Source organism: Monodon monoceros, unplaced genomic scaffold (assembly GCF_005190385.1).
Source record: "Monodon monoceros isolate NGI ecotype Baffin Bay Population unplaced genomic scaffold, NGI_Narwhal_1 Super_Scaffold_22, whole genome shotgun sequence".
In the NCBI taxonomy this organism is placed as follows: Eukaryota; Metazoa; Chordata; class Mammalia; order Artiodactyla; family Monodontidae; genus Monodon; species Monodon monoceros.
Window position 1 is genome coordinate 105,552,800 of NW_021703779.1, and position 21,055 is coordinate 105,573,854.

The following is a 21,055-nucleotide window of genomic DNA, read 5'->3' on the forward strand; positions in this document are numbered from 1 at the left end:
TTCTGACTTATTTCACTCTGTATGACAGACTCTAGGTCCATCCACCTCACTACAAATAACTCAATTTCATTTATTTTTATGACTGAGTAATAATCCATTGTATATATGTGCCACATCTTCTTTATCCATTCATCTGTTGATGGACACTTAGGTTGCTGCCATGTCCTGGCTATTGTAAATAGAGCTGCAGTGAACATTGTGGTTCATGACTCTTTGAATTATGGTTTTCTCAGGGTATATGCCCAGTAGTGGGATTGCTGGGTCATATGGTAGTTCTATTTGTAGTTTTTTAAGGAACCTCCATACTGTTCTCCATAGTGGCTGTATCAATTTACATTCCCAGCAACAGTGCAAGAGGGTTCCCCTTTCTCCACACCCTCTCCAGCATTTACTGTTTGTAGATTTTTTGATGATGGCCATTCTGACTGGTGTAAGGTGGTACTTCACTGTAGTTTTGATTTGCATTTTTCTAATGATTAGTGATGTTGAGCATCCTTTCATGCGTTTGTTGGCCATCTGTATATCTTCTTTGGAGAAATGTCTATTTAGGTCTTCTTTTTGGATTGGGTTCTTTGTTTTTTTGATAGGGAGCTCCATGGGCTGCTTGTATATTTTCGAGGTTAATCCTTTGTCAGTTGCTTCATTTGCAAATATTTTCTCCCATTCTGAGGGTCGTCTTTTTGTCTTCTTTATGTTTTCCTTTGCTGTGCAAAAGCTTTTAACTTTCATTAGGTCCCATTTGTTTATCTTTGTTTTTATTTCCATTTCTCTAGGAGGTGGGTCAAAAAGGATCTTGCTGTGATTTATGTCATAGAGGGTTCTTCCTATGTTTTTCTCTAAGAGTTTGACAGTGTCTGGCCTTACATTTAGGTTTTTAATCCATTTTGAGCTTATTTTTGTGTATGGTGTTAGGGAGTGTTCTAATTTCATTCTTCTACATGTAGCTGTCCAGTTTTCCCAGCACCACTTATTGTAGAGGCTGTCATTTCTCCATTGTACATTCTTCCCTCCTTTATCAAATATAAGGTGACCATATATGCGTGGGTTTATGTTTGGGCTTTCTGTCCTGTTCCATTGGTCTATATTTCTGTTTTTGTGCCATTTTCATACTGTCTCGACTACTGTAGCTTTGGAGTACGGTCGGAAGTCTGGGAGCCTGATTCCTCCAGCTCCGTTTTTCGTTCTCATGATTGCTTTGGCTATTTGGGGTCTTTTGTGTTTCCATACAAATGGTGAAATTTTTTTTCATAGTTCTATGAAAAATGCCATTGGTAGTTTGATAGGGATTGCATTCAATCTGTAAGTTGTTCTGGGTAGTATACTCATTTTCACAATGTTGATTCTTCCACTCCAAGAACATGGTATATCTCTCCATCTGTTTGTATCATCATTAATTTCTTTCGTCAGTGTCTTATAGTTCTCTGCATACAGGTCTTTTGTCTCCTTAAGTAGGTTTATTCCTAGGTGTTTTATTCTCTTTGTTGCAATGGTAAATGGAAGTGTTTCCTTAATTTCCCTTTCAGATTTTTCATCATTAGTGTATAGGAATGCAAGAGATATCTGTGCATTAATTTTGTGTCATGCTACTTAACCAAATTCATTGATTAACTCTAGTAGTTTTCTGGTAGCATCTTTAAGATTCTCTATATATACTATCATGTCATCTGCAAACAGTGACAGCTTTACTTCTTCCTTTCCAATTTGGATTCCTTTTATTTTCTTCTCTGATTGCTGTGGCTAAAACTTCCAAAATTGTGTTGAATAATAGTGGTGAGAGTGAACAACCTTGTCTTTTCCCTGATCTTAGAGTAAATGGTTTCAGTTTTTCACCATTGAGAACGATGTTGGCTGTGGGTTTATCATATATGGCCTTTATTATGTTGACATAAGTTCCCTCTATGCCTACTTTCTGGAGGGTTTTTATCATAAATGGGTGTTGAATTTTGTTGAAAGCTTTTTCTACATCTATTGAGATGATCATATGGTTTTTCTCCTTCAGTTTGTTAATATTGTTTATCACATTGATTGATTTGCATATATTGAAGAATCCTTGCATTCCTCAGATATACCCCATTTGATCGTGGTGTATGATCCTTTTAATGTGCTGTTGGATTCTGTTTGCTAGTAATTTGTTGAGGATTTTTGCATCTATATTCATCTGTGATATTGGCCTGTAGTTTTCTTTCTTTGTGGCATCTTTGTCTGGTTTTGGTATCAGGGTGATGGTGGCCTTGTAGAATGAGTTTGGGAGTGTTCCTCCCTCTGCTATATTTTGGAAGAGTTTGAGGAGGATAGGTGTTAGCTCTTCTCTAAATGTTTGAAATAATTCGCCTGTGAAGCCATTTGGTCCTGGGCTTTTGTTTGTTGGAAGATTTTTAATCACAGTCTCAATTTCAGTGTTTGTGATTGGTCTGTTTTTATTTTCTATTTCTTCCCAGTTCAGTCTCAGAAAGTTTTGCTTTTCTAAGAATTTGTCCATTTCTTCCAGGTTGTCCATTTTATTGGCATATAGTTGCTGTAATAATCTCTCATTATCCTTTGTGTTTCTGCAGTGTCAGTTCTTACTTCTTTTTCATTTCTAATTCTATTGATTTGCGTCTTCTCCCTTTTTTTCTTGATGAGTCTGGCTAATGCTTTATCACTTTTGTTTATCTTCTCAAAGAACCAGCTTTTAGTTTTATTGATCTTTGCCATTGTTTCCGCCAGTTCTTTTTCATTTATTTCTGAGCTGACCTTTATGATTCCTTTCCTTTTGCTTACTTTGGGGTTTTCTGGTTCTTCTTTCTCTAATTGCTTTGGCTGTAAGGTTAGGTTTTTATTTGAGATGTTTCTTGTTTCTTGAGGTAGGATTGTATTGCTATAAAACTTCCCTCTTAGAACTGCTTTTGCTGCATCCCATAGGTTTTGGGTCATCATGTTTTCACTTGTCATTTGTTTCTAGGTAGTTTTTGGTTTCCTCTTTGATTTCTTCAGTGATCTCTTGGTTTTTTAGTAGTGTATTGTTTAGCCTCGATGTGTTTGTATTTTTTTCAGATTTTTTCCTGTAATTGATATCTAGTCTCATAGCATTGTGGTTGCCAAAGGTACTTGATACAATTTCAATTTTCTTAAATTTACCAAGGCTTGATTTGTGACCCAAGATATGATCTCTCCTGGAGAATGTTTCATGAACACTTGAGAAAAATGTGTATTCTGTTGTTTTTGGATGGAATGTCCTATAAATATCAATTAAGTCCATCTTGTTTAATGTATCATTTAAAGCTTGTGTTTCCTTTTTTATTTTCATTTTGGATGATCTGTCCATTGGTGAAAGTGGGGTGTTAAAGTCCCCTGCTATTATTGTGTTACTGTTGATTTCCCCTTTTATGGCTGTTAGCATTTGCCTTATGTATTGAGGTGCTCCTATGCTGGGTGCATAAATATTTACAGTTATTATATCTTCTTCTTGGATTGATCCCTTGATCATTATGTAGTGTCCTTCTTTGTCTCTTGTAATAGTCTTTATTTTAAAGTCTATTTTGTCTGATATGAGAATTGCTACTCCAGATTTCTTTTAATTTCCATTTGCATGGAGTATCTTTTTCCATCCCATCACTTTCAGTCCGTATGTGTCCCTAGGTCTGAGGTGGGTCTCTTGTAGACAGCATATATATGGGTCTTGTTTTTATATCCATTCAGCCAGTCTATGTCTTTTCATTGGGGCGTTTAATCCATTTACATTTAACGTAATTATCGATATATATGTTCCTATTACCATTTCCTTAATTATTTTGGGTTTGTTATTGTCGATCTTTTCCTTCTCTTGTGTTTCCTGACTAGAGAAGTTTCTTTAGCATATGTTGTAGAGCTGGTTTGGTGGTGCTTAATTCTCTTAACTTTTGCTTGTCTGTAAAGGTTTTAATTTCTCCATCACATCTGAATGAGATCCTTTCTGGGTAGTGTAATCTTGGTTGTAGGTTTTTCCCTTTCATCACTTTAAATATGCCCTGCCACTCCCTTCTGGCTTGCAGAGTTTCTGCTGAAAGATCAGCTATTAACCTTATGGGGATTCCCTTGTATTTTATTTGGTTTGTTTTCCCTGGCTGCTTTTAATATTTTTTCTTTGCATTTAATTTTTGGTAGTTTGATTAATATGTGTCTTGGCGTGTTTATCCTTGGATTTATCCTGTATGGGGCTCTCTGTGTTTCCTGGACTTGATTGATACCACATCTTGTTTATCCATTCATCAGCTGATGGATACTTAGGTTGTTTCAGTACCTTGGCTGTTGTAAATAATGCCTCTATGCACATTGGAGTATGTACCTTTTCAAATTAGTGTTTCATGTTTTTCAGATATATACCCAGGAGTGGAATTGCTGTGTCATATGGTATTTCTATTTTTAGTTTTTTGAGAAACCTCCATACTGTTTTCCACAGTAACTGTACCAATTTACATTCCCACCAAGAGTGTCCTAAGGTTCCCTTTTCTCCACATCCCTGTTAACATTTGTCATTTCTGTTCTTTTTGATGCTAGCCATTCTGACAAGTGAGGAGTGATATCTCATTGTGGTTTTGATTTGCATTTCCCTGGTGATTAGCTATGTTGAGCATCTTTTCATGTGCTAGTTGGCCATCTGCATTTCCTCTTTGGAAAAATGTCTATTCAGTCCTTCTGCCCATTTTTTAATCCAGTTGTTTGTTTTTTTGATGTTGATTTGTATGAGCTGTTTGTATATGTTACAAACAGCTGTATTCCTTATCAGTCATACCATTTGCAAAGATTTTCTCTCATTCAGTAGGTTGTCTTTTCACTTTGTTGGTGGTTTCCTTTGCTGTGAAAAAGCTTTTAAGTTTAATTAGGTCCCATTTTTTTTTCTTTTGCTTTTGTTTCCTTTACTTTAGGAGATGGAACCATTCTTTTACATGTAGCTGTCCAGTTTTCCCAGCACCACTTATTGAAGAGACTGTCTTTTCTCCATTTTATATTCTTGTCTTCTTTGTCATAGATTAATTTTCCATTGATCTATGTGTCTGTTTTTGTGCCAGTATCATATTATCTTAATTACTAAAGCTTTGTAGTATTGTCTGACGTCAGGGAACATGATTCCTCCAGCTCTGTTCTTCTTTCTCAAGATTGTTTTGGCTATTTGTGGTTCTTTTTGTTTCCATGCAAATGTTAAAATTATTTGTTCTAGTTCTGTGAAAAATGCCATTGGTATTTTGATAGGGATTGCAATGAATCTCTAGATTGCCTTGGGTAATATGGTCATTTTAACAATATTGATTCTTCCAGTCTAAGAACACAGTATATCGTTCCATCTCTTTGTGTCATCTTCAATTTCTTTCATCAGTGTCTTATAGTTTTTGGAGTACAGGTCTTTTGCCTCCCTAGGTAGGTTTACGTCCTAAGTATTTTATTCTTTTTGATGTGATGGTAAATGGGATTGTTTTCTTAATTTCTCTTTCTGATACTTTGTTGTTAGTGTGTAGAAATGCAACAGATTTCTGTATATTAAGTTTGTATCCTGCAACCTTACCAAATTCATTGATGAGCTCTAGTAGTGTTCTGGTGGTGTCTTTAGTATTTTCTATGTATAGTTTCATGTCATCTGCAAACAGTGACAGTTTTACTTCATCCTTTTCAATTTGGATTACTTTTATTTTTTTTCTTCTCCAATTGCTGTGGCTAGGACTTCCAATACTATGTTGAATAAAGGTGGTGAGAGTGGGCATCCTTGTCTTGTTCCTGATCTTAGAGGAAATGCTGTCAGCTTTTCACCATTGAGTATGATGTTAGCTGTGGGTTTGTCATATATAACCTTCATTATGTTGAGGTCTAGTATTTAGTTTTTGTACCCAGTTCCTAAAATCGCTTCAGAACATCAGTGATTTATGTGAAAGGAGCATCTTTAGGTATTCATAGCCAACACTTTTCAACCATAGCTGAGTTTATATTAATGAGGTGACTTTTGGAAAGCCCCTAAAGATGGAGGACTGGTTGCCAGGGGAATCAACCATGTGATTAGAGTGTTGAATTTTTCAGTCCCACTCAGTAACCTCCAGAGAGGAGAGACACGCTGGAGATTCAACTAATCACCAATGGCCCGTAATTGAATAAATCACGCCTGCCTAATGAAGTCTCCAAAAAACCCTTAGTGAAGGGGTTCAGAGCTATTCCTGGCTCATGAACACATCTGCATGCTGGGAGAGTGGCATGCCCAGAGAGGGTGGCTATACTTACAATGGACAAAATAGAGTACAAGTCAAAAACTGTCTCTAGAAACAAAGAAGGCAATTATATAATTATCAAGAATCAAATTGAGAGAAAGATATAACAATTATAATTATATATGCATCTGACATCAGAACACCTAAATATTTAAAACAAATATTAACAGATCCAAAGGAAAAAATTGACACTAATTTAATATTAGGAGACTTCAATGCCCCACTTTCAGCAATGTATAGAACTTCCAGACAGAAAATTAATAAAGAAACAGCAGACTTGAACAACCCTACAAAACAACTGGACCTAACAGACATATTCAGAGCTTTCCACTCAATAGCAGAATACACATTTTTCTCAAGTGCATACAGAATAATTTCCAGGATAAACTACATATTAGGTCACAAAACAAGTCTTAACAAGTTTAAGATGATCAAAATAATTCCAAATATTTTTTCCAACCACAATGGAATGAAACTGGAAATCAAAAACAGTAAGAAAATGGGGAAATTCATAAAAACATCAAAGCTAAAAAACACACCCTTCAACAACAATTAGGTCAAAGCAGAAATCAAAGAGGAATTTAAAAACTATCTTGAGACAAATGAAAACAAAACCCAATATAATAAAACTTATGGATTGCACAATAGGCATCTTATAAGAAGGAAGTTTATAGCAGTAAATGCCTACATTATAAAAGAAAAAAGATAGCAAATAAGCAACCTAAACTTACACCAAATAGAAGAAGAACAAACTATTACCAAATTTAGCAGAAGAAAAAATATAATAGAGATTATAGCAGAAATAAAGCAAATAGAGAATTTTTTTAAATAGAAAAAAATCAGCACAAAAAGTTGGCTTTTTGAAAATATAAACGAAATCGACAAATCCTGAAGAAAAAAAAGAACTACCATATGACCCAGTAATCTCACTTCTGAGTATTTATCCAAAATAATTTAAATCAGGATTTCAAAGAGATATTTGCATTTCCACGTTCATTACAGCTTTATTCACAATAGCCAAGAAGTGTACCTTAGTAAGCTCAGGCTGCTCTAACAAAATACCTTAAACTGGGTTTCTTATAAACCACAGAAACTTATTTCTCACAGTCCTGGAGGCTAGAATTCTGAGATCGTCAGCATGCCAGCATAGTTGACTTCTGGTGAGAGCCTCTTCCAGATAATAGATTGCTGACTCTTCCTTGTATCCTCACATGGCAGAAAACAGAGAAGAGAAGCAAGCAAGGCTACATATACCCTCATGACCTAATCTAATCCTAATTACTTCCCAAAGACCCTTCCTCCTAATACCATCACTTTGGGGCACAGGATTTCAACATATGAATTTGGTGGTGGTGGGGCACAAAAATTCAGTCCATAACAACATAGAAATTAGCTAAGTGCCCACTGAGGGAAGAATGGAAAAAGAAAATGTGGTATAGATATAAAATAGACTATTATTATTCAGCTATTAAAAAGGACATGCAGTCACATGCTACAACATGGATGAACCTTGACGACATCATGCTAAGTGAAATAATCCAGTCACAGAAGGACAAATACTGTGTGATTCCATTTACATGAGGTATTTAAAGTAGTCAGACTAATTGAAACAGGAAGTAGAATGGTGGTTGTCAAGGGCTGGAAAGAGGGGGCAATGGGGAATGCTTTTCAATGGGTATAGAATTTCAGCCATGAAAGATGAAAGAGTTCTAGTTATTTGCTGCACAACATTGTGCTTATAGTTAACAATACTATGCTGTACCTTCGTTGAAGTTAGATCTCATGTTATATGTTTTTACCACAATAATAAAAAATAAAAGGTTGTGTCCACCAAAGACTTGTAAAAAAAAAGAGAAAACAATCTACAGTAGCTTCAAAAATAATATTTAGGAATACATTTAATCAAGGAGGTAATATTCAGCTATAGAAGGGTATGAAGTATTGATACATGCTATGTACAAACATGGATGAACCTTGAAACATTATGCTAAGTAAATGAAGCCAGACACAAATGACCACATATTGCATTACTCTGTCTATTTGAAATATACAGAATAGGCAAGTTCATAGAGAAAGAAAACAGATTAGTGGGTGCTAGCAGCTGGGGACAGAGGAATGGAGAGTGTCTTAATGAGTTTCCTTTTGGGGTGATGAAAATATTTTAGAACTACATAGTGGTGATGATAGCATATCATGACTATATAAAATGCCACTGAATTTTACACTCTAAAATAATTTAAATGGTACATTTTTAAGTACATTTTACCACAATAAAAAATTGAAAAAAAAAAAGCAATGTAATACTGAGGCATGGTACAACATAGATGAACCTTGAAAACATAATGTAAAGTGAAAGTCAGGCACAGAATGCCACTTATTGTATAATTCATTTATATGAAATGTCCATCATAGACAATTCCATAAAGATATGCTTTAGATTACCAATAACCAGGCCCTGGTGGAAATGAGGAATGACTGCTAATGAGTATGAGGTTTCTTTTGGGGGCGATGAAAATATTTTGTAATTAGACAGTGATGATAGTTGCACAAATCTGTGAATGTACTAAAGCTATCAAAATATGCACTTTAACAAACTCTATTGGGCATGATTTTAACTATGTTATATTATCAGGTAGCATAACATAGGGGTTAAGTTCACAGGCTTTGGAATCAGACAGACTTTAGTTTGAGACTGGCCTCCAAAACTTAAAAGCTCTTTGACCTTGAATAATTTATTTTCCATCTCTAAGCTACCTTTTCCTATGTAAAAGGGAAATTACTATAATTTGTATTTAGGTTGTTTCAAGAGTTGCTGATACAATCCATTTAAAGCACTTAAAACAGAGCCTGAGTTACTTGGAGTTCATGGAAATGGCAGTTATTGTTGCTGTTGTCATAATCATCTTTATTATTATTCCATACCTCTACATAGAAAAACGCCTAGCTGGAAATACATATCGTTGGCTAAAAAATTATCTCTAGATGGTAGGATTATGGATGATTGGTATTTCATTCAAAGTTTTGTTTATTTTATAAATATTCTACAATAGGCATTTTAATTTGATAATATAGCTAGAATGAACTTTATTATTATTGAAAAATTGAAACATTTCACCTTAAAAAAGAAGCAACCTGCTATGAACCCCAGAAAATTCTGCCCTATGATCTACTGTGAGGTATTTGCTTAGTTTGTTGGGTGTGGCTTCTATTTGGGGGAAATAACCATGGCAACCGACATCTCAACAGTACCATTATGATTTGCAGATGGTCCAACAGGTGGTACTATGGCTGACTGTATGACCAGTCAGAAGTAACAAGACCTGAGGCTACTGCATCAGGCAACTTTCCAGATTATTAACAGTAGTTATGTGATGGAAAATGTGGCAGAGAGTAGTGTCAGACCTGCAGATTTAGTGGTCCACTGACGTTGTTGATTGGTTGAGTGACCTTTTAATTATAACCTAAGTAGCCTGGAGTATTTGTTTATGGAAGGTTTCTAGGACTGCACTCTTTTGCATACATCCTTATAGCAGTATATACTTTACAGCACTGCAGCACTGGTCGATTTATGGCCTTCTTTGGAAGAGATTGTAAATCTTGCCTTGCAAAGTTATTGATCCACAGAATTCCAGTTTGATGATAAAAAAAAAATCTCCAGCATTTGCCAACATATATATTCTGTTTTTATGACTGTAAGTCATACAATATTTGTAGAAGAAGAAAGGTATAAATACATTTAATTTTATGGTTCATAGGATAGTGCCATCATTGCAAAGATGGAGCAATTCTTATATAATATCTGAAAAACAGTATGAAACTTTCTGTTTTTCACCAAGTATATTGTGTATGTTTATTTTCCCTGTTGTATATCTTTCCTTTTGCCTTAAAAGTCTTTAACTGATAAATCAATCTACAGAAACATTTTGGATTATTCTTCTTTTGTTTGAGTGAAGAAATGGACATTTAAAAGTTACTTCAGAGTTTTATTTATAAAGAATTTTTAAACTGAAATATTCATTTCTAACCTGGGCAAGAAAATCTTGTAGATTTCTACAAGCCTAGTTCTGCTCTAACACTAAAGGAAAATTTCTTCACCCATGAAAAGGAAAATCTCCCTTTTTCTAACTTCTACTCTTCAAATTATTGCTTTCTTCAGGCCTCTCCAAGCTTGCCTATCAGAACACTTACTCCTAAACACAGAGACTGGGTCAGGAGTGGGTCAGTGATCTAGATAGTGCCAATCTAGACCTAACGATAGTGACCGACTCAGGGCATTAGGGCTAAGTTGATCTGAAAATAAATCCTGTGCCTTCTTCAGATACTACCAAGAAGACAGAAGTTGCAGTTGGCCATTGCAAGGAGATGGCCTGCAATAGAGTAAAGCCTTTGTGAAGGTAAGCAACTCCAAAAATGGGATCCCAATGAGATTATTTTAGTCCCTGATTCTAGCTGTTTGTGAAGATGATAATCCCCAACGCTTTTTATTTTCTTTAAACGGGGTTAGATTTTCTGTCATTTGCTACAGAAATAATACTAATTGAATTACAGCGCAAAATGAGAAAGGGACAAAAAGAAATGAACGACTAGAAAGTTGTCCCAAAGAAAGTGCCATTTACATTTAGATGGTGTACTAAAGGACATGTATGTTTCATGTGATAGCAAAGAGAGGGAAGGAAATTTCCTGCATAAGAAATAGTTGTGCACAAAAGCATGAAGGTATGAATGTGCATGGTGTGTTCAGGGAATGGCAAGTCAACACCATACAAAAAAAAATGACAAAGTACCTCCATAGTCTTAAATTAGTGACAGGACTTAATAACCTAACAGAGTTCTGGGAATATAAATTAATAGTTTTGTCAAAATACCAAATGGAGGAGGATGGATAAATGTTTCAATATTCAAGTTTACATCTCCTCTCACCCATTTAAGGCATTACAACAAGAAACACAGTTTTATTTTTTTGTCCCTTAAAAGACAAACTTTATGATGTCTAAATTCCAACTGTGGAATCTGATATAGGGTGATAATGGCTTTACACACAATTTTCAGAACATGGAACTTCACTTTCTGTAACATACAAATCAACTATTAGGTTAATAAGAAAGATAAGTTGAATGGGATTCCTCTGCAAACTCAAAAGTAATAGAGAATTTAAGCAAATCTAAGATATGAAGCTTTTGTTTTATTTTTCTGATTATAATGATAATAAAAGCTCTTTTTAGAAAGTTGGAAAATATAGGGCAATTATGAAGATAAAAAGTAAAGGAGCATAGTCCTATGATGCTGAAAGAGCTACTGTTATATTTCTTTCCATTATTATGTTTCATACAAATATTTATTAGGAACCACTATTTGTGTTTTACACAATTGGGTTATAGTCTTATATTTTGCTTTCTATACCTCAAATGAATTTGCAAACTTTCATCACACTATTACTTTTAAAATATATAATAGCCTATTTGATGAATGTGGTATAATATCTGGTTATTGTTGGTAATTTGGGTAATTTCCAATTTTTCATGTTACATATAAATATTCAATGAGTTTTTTGGACTAATAAAGTTAATGGCATCTCTTTCTCCTCAAAACCGATTCCCTCCCCCACTCAAAAATAGGGAGGAGAACTTGGTCGAAAAGAATGATTCTTTTAAAATATTTTATGCAAACTATCAAAGTGTCCTTCCAAAAATATTACCAGTTTACACTTTCATTAGCAGATTAAGACAGTGTTTATTTCATTACACTTCCAAACACTACTTATGATACTTTAAAAAAAAGGTTTTCAAATTTTACCATGGCAACATAGTCACTTATTGCTATTTTAATTAGAATTTCTTAGTTTATTAGTGAGGTCAAACATTCTCAATTTGCTAGCCTTTCTGTGTTTCTTATTCTGTGAATAATTTAGGGCTTTCATTGATCTTTATATAGTAAGACATTTTTACTTTGTTTGAATGTTTTTCTCAAATAGTTTTTTTTTTAATTTCCTTAGTGTATATGACCAGCAGAACTTTACATTTTACATGTTTATGTATAAAACATTTCCTTTTATTGTCCTTTGTGACATATTTGTTTTCAATCTAGATAATTTTCTCTGGACCTGTTATCTGAGATATGATAAATATTTTACCTCCCTTTCTCTGCCAGCTATTTTTATATTTTATAGTTTTATAGTTAGTTCCTCAAACACTTATAATTAATTTTGCTGTAAAGGTATACTTTATTTTCTTTTTAATAATTGAACAATTATTCCATAACCATTTGTTAGGCAGCCCTTCCATTTCCCAGTAATTTATGATACTTCTTTTATCATATTATAAATTATTAAATATATTAGGGTCTATTTAAAAGTTATTGCTTTCAATAACATCTTTCATTATGTCAAGAGAAGCTGATCACTGTAGAAAACTAAATTATTAGATTGAGGTATAAAGAAAATATCCCATTTATAATTCCACCAATCCTCATTTAATTATCCTTTGGAATATATTCATGTGTATGTATATGCATATGTATGTATGTGCATGCATGTGTACATGTGTGTGCATGTTGAGCATGAATTTTTCAAATTTATAAAATTCACATAAACCAGCCATATTGTATTTTACTATAAAAATCCTTTTAAAAATGTATCAATTTTCCTCATATCATGAAATTCAAAATTACAAATGTAAACAGGTCCATAGCATTCCGTCATAGAGTTGCAGCATAATTTATTCACCCATTCCTATAATTTAGGTTATGTTTATAACATTAAATATTATTTTAAAACACTTTTAAGTAGCTGTATAACAGCTCAACAAAAGTGTTTTTTTCACCGTATTTTATTTATTGATTTACATAATTTTTATGTTTAGGTGGTCACGTAAGGGGTCAAGTTTTCGCTAATATGAGTGAACCTGCAACAAAAAATCTTTCTTATAAAGATTGTTGATGGAATCTTGACTATATTTAGTATAATTCCACAAATGTGCAATTACTAGGTCAAAGTATATGCACTCTTGGTTAGTTATTTTGTTTTAATGCTCTATTGAATCTGTGCCAGTGCCAAATGCCTTAAACTAATGCCGATATATATATATGAAAAAATACACATTATATATACTTTACTTATCATATATGTGTATATATATATAAAGGCAAGTTCCCTTTTAATACTCTTCTTTGTACAATTTTCTTAGTTTTTCTTACTTTTTTATAGAAGAATTTTAGAATCATTTATCATTTTAAAATATGTAATTGAAATTATCATTGGAATTGCTTTAAATTTGTAATTTAATTTATGAAGAAATAACACTTACAATTATGCTTCTTTCTATCCAGATATGTGAGATCTCCTTTGATTTATTCGTTTTATTTTATGTCACTCAGCAAAGTTTCATCTTTTCTTCTTTTTATGTAGATCCAGCACATTTCTTCTTAAAGGATTGTTCTTAGATATTTTATACTTTTTTGTTTCTTAGTTTAAATACTCTTTTTTTCTGTAAATACTCTATTTTCCATGTGATTATGTCTGATATATTAGAATTCTAATCTAATTTTCCTATTGTGCTAATACTTTTATTTCTCTTGTTAGTACTAATTAGTATTCTAGGTAGTGATATGACCTATAAATAATGATAATTTTGCCTTTTTATTTAATAATTATTCCTTTTATTTTTGTTTAAAATCTTGTAGCACTGGGTTGGAAATCTATAACAATTTTAAATTACAATTTTAAATCAGTTTCTAATTTCAACCAGAATGTTTCCAGTGTTTACTGTTAAACACATCATTCATGCTACAAAAATGTTTTTTAGATTACCTAGAAAGGTTTTTTTGCACATGTTATTTTTATCAAATGGCTTTTCAGCATCTATTGAGATGATTATCTAAAGTTTTCCTTTGATTTATAGATGTGAGGATTTTTATTGGTAATAATGAACTAGTATTTATGTAGCCACATAAGTGAAATTGGACCCCTATCTTAAACCATACACAAAAATCAACTCAACATGGATTAAAAGACTTAAAAGATCAGAAACTTTAAAACTCTTAGAAGAAAACATAGGAAAAAAGTTTCATGAAGTTGGCATTGCCAATGATTTCATTGGCATGACAGCAAATGTACAGGAACAAAAGCAAAAATAAACAAGTGGGACCACATCAAACTAAAAAGCTTCTGCACACCAAAAGAAACAACCAACAGAATGAACATGCAGTCTACAGAATGAGAGAAAATATTTGCAAACCATGAATCTGATAAGGAGTTAATCTCCAAAATATATAAGGAACTCTTACAACTCAATAGTTTAAAAAAAAAAAGATCCATTTTAAAAATGGGCAAAGGACCTGAATAGACATTTCTCTAAAGAAGTGAGGGGACTTCTTTGGTGGTCCACTGGTTAAGACTCCACACCCCCAATGCCCGGGGCACAGGTTTGATCCCCGGTCAGGGAACTAAGATCCCACATGCCACACAGCATGGCCCCCCAGAAAAAGAGAATGTCATACAATAGCCAACAGTTATGTGAAAAGATGCTCGGGCTTCCCTGGTGGTGCAGTGGTTGAGAGTCCGCCTGCCGATGCGGGGGACGCAGGTTCGTGCCCCGGTCTGGGAGCATCCCACATGCCGCAGAGCGGCTGGGCCCGTGAGCCATGGCTGCTGAGCCTGCGCGTCTGGAGCCTGTGCACAGCAGTGAGAGGCCCGTGTACCGCAAAAAAAAAAAAAAAAAAAGAAAAGATGCTCAACATCGTTAATCACCAGGGAAATACAAATCAAAACCACAATGACATATCCCCAACACACCTGTTAGGATGCCTATTATCAAAAACAGATAAAAAGAAAAAAAAGATAAGTGTTGGTAAAGATGTGGAGAAATTGGAACCTTTATACACTGTTGGTGGGAGTGTAAAATGTAGGTATATTATTAGGCAAGATTAGGCAAAAGTTTTCATATTTCTTCTTTTGTTCCATGTACCTCTCTGGTTTTCTTATCCAGATTATTCTAACTTCATAAAAGAATTAAGGATCTTTCCATATTTGTAAAGAATTTATTATCATTTCAATAAGAGTTATATCCTTAAGATTTTGACATATTAGTAGACACAACTTTTGGATCCGTAATCTTTTGAGGAAAGTCATGTTTGGACTACTTTATAGATCTTTATAATGGCTATTATTCTTTTCAAATTTTCCATTTCATCTAGTTTTAATCTTAGCTAAATAATTTATATATTTCAAAAATGTATGGTATTCATATATAGTTTAAAATTTATTTCCCCATATTTCTTCATACTATTTATTTAAAATTATTTACTCTTGTCCACATTCCAGAAGACTGCTAGGAAAGGTTTAGATTTTATTCATTTATGTATTTGTGTGAGAGTTTTAAATCCATGAATTAATATTATTTTTCACCAGGAAATGTTCAAACTGAAGGCAGAAACACTCTCTCAAGCAGTACATGGCTGAAAATAAATGTAGGGAATTTGGATTGTCACAGGAATTTTGTATTTTATAAATGAGACAAGATAAGTAGCATCATTTGGGAAATTGGCTTTACCGGAAAAACACATTGTACTCTAAAATAAAGTCCATTTTTAGGGTTGGGAGGGGAATACTAGAAAGAAAATTATGCAAGTTTAAGTGAATATGATGGAAATCACCTTTCAAACTTTTGGATTTATAAATTTGGCTTTCCTGGTGATGATATCTTTTATGTAACAACTCACAAAAAGGAAAATGGATGTCTAATCTGGAACAGCTAGATAAATTCACCATGCTTGGCAGTGTGAGGAACAGTTACTTGGCTATATTTGTCTGAAAGACTTTGTACTTGACCCTGCTCTAGGAAAATAAGAAACACATAGAATTTGGAGTTGCCATTTAAAAAATTTTTAAATTAAACAGTCCTTTAATGAATTTGTCTGTTGTATGTTAATGTATCTGTATTTAGAGATGATGTGACTGTGAAAGTATGAATGTAAATAATATATATGAATTTGATATTTGAATTCTTGCCTATACTAGTACATTAAAGGTTAATCTGGTGTGGGAAATTGGCCTGCTTCCTTAACAGTATGATTGTAGACTAAAAATAAATTACTCTAAAATCCATCTAACTTTGGTCTGGAGGAATTGTGCTAGATTGCAAAATGTATGAGCCTGAAGCACACCAAGATAACAGCCCAGAGCAAAGTAAGTTAAACTAAACACTTAGGCAAAGGGTAAAATATATTTGAATTGTAACAAATCATTTTCTCTCTGGTTATACATAATTGAATTTGCTTTTTTTGGTGGTGGCATGAGCTGGCATGTTACCTTTACTTCTAATAATGTAAATACATTTTATTTGGTCCTTTATATTAATCGGTATAAGTTAACATATGTAGTTACATTTGGGTTTTATAGGTCCTATGACATATTTCTTTGTAGGCAATGCTTATATATAACCATGTGATATTTTGAATGGGCTTCTGAATGCAAGCTGGCTTGGTAAAACTATAATCTTTTATAATCTATTTTATTTTATACTACTGAATTTTGCATTTTCAGCCTAGTCAACTGAATTCTTTACAGGTATAATTTCATTAAATGAGAAATTGATTAAATTTAAGTTTTATGGAAAGAAAATTGGAAATAAATTGAATGATATTAATTCTAATTGAAAATAGTCCACTATTCTGAAATTAATTTATTTGGTGATGTCATTTCTTCAGATAGGAACTGTCATTGGCAAATGTGGTCATTATTATGGTATTTCATATTATGCTGATTGGTGGTGACACCTTTTCATAAGTAAATCACTGGTAATAAAATTCTTGGGCTGGCTTTCAAATGCAGTCCCATGAATATAATACAAAGAAGCCAGCATATGGCATATTTAATCCATATGAATGATTACATTTATACCCAGAAAGCACTTACAGTCATTTTGAAAGCTAGAGCAATTACAAGCTAAGCATGTGGGATTATATTCAGATCTGAAAAAAGAAATTCTAGGACAGAGCAATGGCAGTTAATTTGACGAAAGTCAAATACTATCTGTTCTCTAAAGTCTATCATGGCATCCTCCCTCTTAGCCATTATTCACATCTTTATTATGTAGTCACTATCTGTTTACCTGTATATGTCTTCCATATTAGCTTGACGAGCTTTTGAGGAGAAAGAACTTGCCATAATGATATTGGTACCACTGTGTCATCATCTAGAGCAAAGCATTTGTTCCAGAACCCAGACAAATGACAGATAATATATTTTTTAAAGGCTGTGACTTAAAACTGCATCATGGAGTGAGTTGGGGAAAAAACAAAGGGTGAAATAATAAGAAGCAAATTCTAAAATAAAATGGATGTAGAGAATTTCAAATTCCATTGAAGAATGCAATGACTTTAGGGTTCCTTAAAACTCAGGTCCCCTAAAATATCAGATCCTTTGAGATTTTGTCTTTCCTCTCAATTTATATCAAAGATGACTGATTCAATGAATAACAAACTACCTGTAATATATTTTCTCAACTGTAGGACTCACACTCTCAGTAACAGCTGTGGGGACCCACTTGGACCCCCAGAGTTGGTATGAAGATTATATTAAACTGAAGACATTTGAGAATCAACAGTTGTAGAAAGAAGCCTTCTGAAAACTTTCCTTATCTGACTAAAAACAGAAACTTGTGGGAAATGGGGCTGCCATAAATTCCATTTTTGGGGTATCTCTACTCCCAGGAGAGAGAACAGTGGTAAACCTACCATAAATACCCTCTTGGGGAAGTTTCAAGGCCAAGAAGAAGTCAGAAAGACCACTTGCACCTGCATAAACAAACATTATTGCAAAATTTCTTATCTCCCATTTGCTCTCCTAAAACTTAATTTGTCTTTCCTGAAGAAATCTTCTTTCTTCTTCCCATAGAAGAGAAGCCTTTTATTTTCCCTCCCTTTTCCCTATTAACTTAGATATATAAACCCTTAACTTTAGGCATTTAACAAGCTGGCTACTTCTTTTGTTAGCTACCATACACATAGGAAAGAACTATTTTTTTTTTACTTGTTAATCTATCTTTTGTTGGTTTAATTAGCAGGCCCCAAATGCGAAACCGTAGGAGGCAGAGTAGAACATCACTGGTTTATAGGACATTTGGGTAGTCAAATATTCACATGGTGATAGTGAGATAACAAAGGTAATCAAAGTGACCACTGAGATACTACAAAATCTAAACCACATAAATTTCTCATTTCCTGAAACATTTAGGTAAACTACCCCATGTGGAATAGACAGATTTTGGTCATCAAAGTTTGTATTAGGAACAGTTTTGAAAACATAGTTAATTGTACTGTAAATATGATTTAGTGAGTGTAAATTCCTATTCCAGTCGGCACTTGGGAGGCTGCCTTTTACCAGCTTTTCAACCCAATGTTAACTGACTTGAATTTTGTGAAGCCCAGGATATCCTTGTATAATAAGGCAGATCATGTTAGTGAGGACACTAGTCCCTAGAATAAGAGAAATCAGCACTTTGGAGGGGAATATGTACAAAAGAGCCAATCATATTTTGTTTAGTAAATATTGCTCTAGTTGTTCCATTGCACTGAAAAATGACCTTATACATGGAAGTTTACTACTACTAAATAGAAAGTAGAATAATCTTCTGTGGATCTGTTGGTGATTTTGCTAAAAATATTATAACTGTTATTTTCATTCCTAAACTAAAGCTAATATTACACATTGGCACATTATTTGGTTTAATTACTGTTCACAGAATTATTGAAAATGAAGAAATGCTAATTACATGAGTGAAGCTTGTAGTTTTTAGGTTACTGTTTATTGTATTAGGTTTGGTGTAATGTCTCAGATGACACTGGAGGCAGGTTCGAAAATTAACTGGCCTCATTATGAGATTTAATTGATTTGTGTCAGTAAACTGAGGGAACTTTGACCTTGCAGCAAAATCTCATCCAAGCTGTTTGCCACAAGGATGTAATTTGATAGCCAACTCTAAGCCACTAGAAGACAAGTTAAAAAAAGTATAGCATCGATATAAATGTTCTTAGGCTGATGATATCCTGAGGCTGGGAAAACACTTCCACCATCTTGACTCTTCACTTCTTCAACAGGCATTTTATGACTCATATTTACTTGAATTGCATTTAGATCCTTTAATGGTTTCACACATCTAAAGTTACTGGTCTAGAGAGAGAGGCGGAAGATGCCGGAAGAGTAAGATGCGGAGATCACCTGCCTCTCCACAGATACACCAGAAATACATCTACACGTGGAACAACTCCTACCGAACACCTAGTGAACGCTGGCATAAGACCTCAGACCTCGCAAAAGGCAAGAAAGTCCCCACGTACCTGGGTAGGTCAAAAGAAAAAAGAATAAACAGAGACAAAAGAATAGGGACGGGACCTGCACCACTGGGAGGGAGCTGTGAAGGAGGAAAGGTTTCCACACACTAGGAAGCTCCTTCGCGGGCGGAGACTGCGGGTGGCGGAGGGGGGCAGCTTCGGGTCCACGGAGGAGAGCACAGCAACAGGGGTGCGGAGGGAAAAGCAGAGAGATTCCCGCAAAGAGGATCGGTGCCGACCGGCACTCAGCAGCCCCAGAGGCTTGTCTACTCACCAGCTGGGAGCTGAGGCTCCGGCTTTGATGAGAGCGAAGGGAGAGGACTGGGCTTCGCAGCGTGAACACAGCCTGCAGGGGGTTAGTGCACCACGGCTAGCCGGGAGGGAGTCCAGGGAAAAGTCTGGACCTGCCGAAGAGGCAAGAGACTTTTTCTTGCCTCTTTGTTTCCTGGTGCGCGAGGAGAGGGGATTAAGAGCGCTGCTTAAAGGAGCTCTAGAGACGGGCGCAAGCCGCGGCTAAAAGCGCGGACCCCAGAGACGGGCATGAGATGCTAAGGCTGCTGTTGCTGCCACCAAGAAGCCTATGTGGGAGAACAGGCCACTCTCCACACCTCCCTTCCGGGGTGCCTGTGCAGCCCGCCACTGCCAGGGTCCCGGGATCCAGGGAAAACTTCCCCGGCAGAACGCACGGCGCACCTCAGGTTGGTTCAACATCACGCTGGCCTCTGCCGCCGTAGGCCTGCCCCGTGCTCAGAGGCCCTCCCTCCCCCCGGCCTGAGTGAGCCAGAGCCCCCAAATCAGCGACTCCTTTAACCCCGTCCTGTCTGAGCAAAGAACAGACGCCCTCTGGCGACCTACACGCAGATGCAGGGCCAAATCCAAAGCGGAGCCCGGGGAGCTGTGCAAACAAAGAAGAGAAAGGGAACTTTGAGAGCAAGATATATTATTTTTTCCCCTTTTCCTCTTTTTGTGAGTGTGTATGTGTATGCTTCTGTGTGAGATTTTGACTGTACAGCTTTGCTTTCACCATTTGTCCTAGGGGTCTGTCCATCAGTTTTTTGTTTTTATTTTTGTATTTTGGGGGTTTTTTTAACTTAAATTTTTTTTTTTTTTTTGCGGTACACAGGCCTCTCACTCTTGTGGCCTCTCCCGTTGCGGAGCACAGGCTCCAGACGCTCAGGCTCAGCGGCCATGGCTCACGGGCCCAGCCGCTCCACGGCACGTAGGATCCTCCCAGACCGGGGAACGAACCCGTGTCCCCTGCATCGGCAGGCACACTCCCAACCACTGTGCCACCAGGGAAGCCCAATTTTTTTTTTCTTAATAATTATGTTTTATTTTAATAACTTTATTTTATTTTATCTTACTTTATTTTATTTTATCATCTTTCTTTCTTTCTACTTTTTCTCTCTTTTATTCTGAGCCGTGTGGATGAAAGGCTCTTGGTGCTTCAGCCAGGAGTCAATGCTGTGCCTCTGAGGTGGGAGAGCCAACTTCAGGACACTGGTCGACAAGAGACCTCC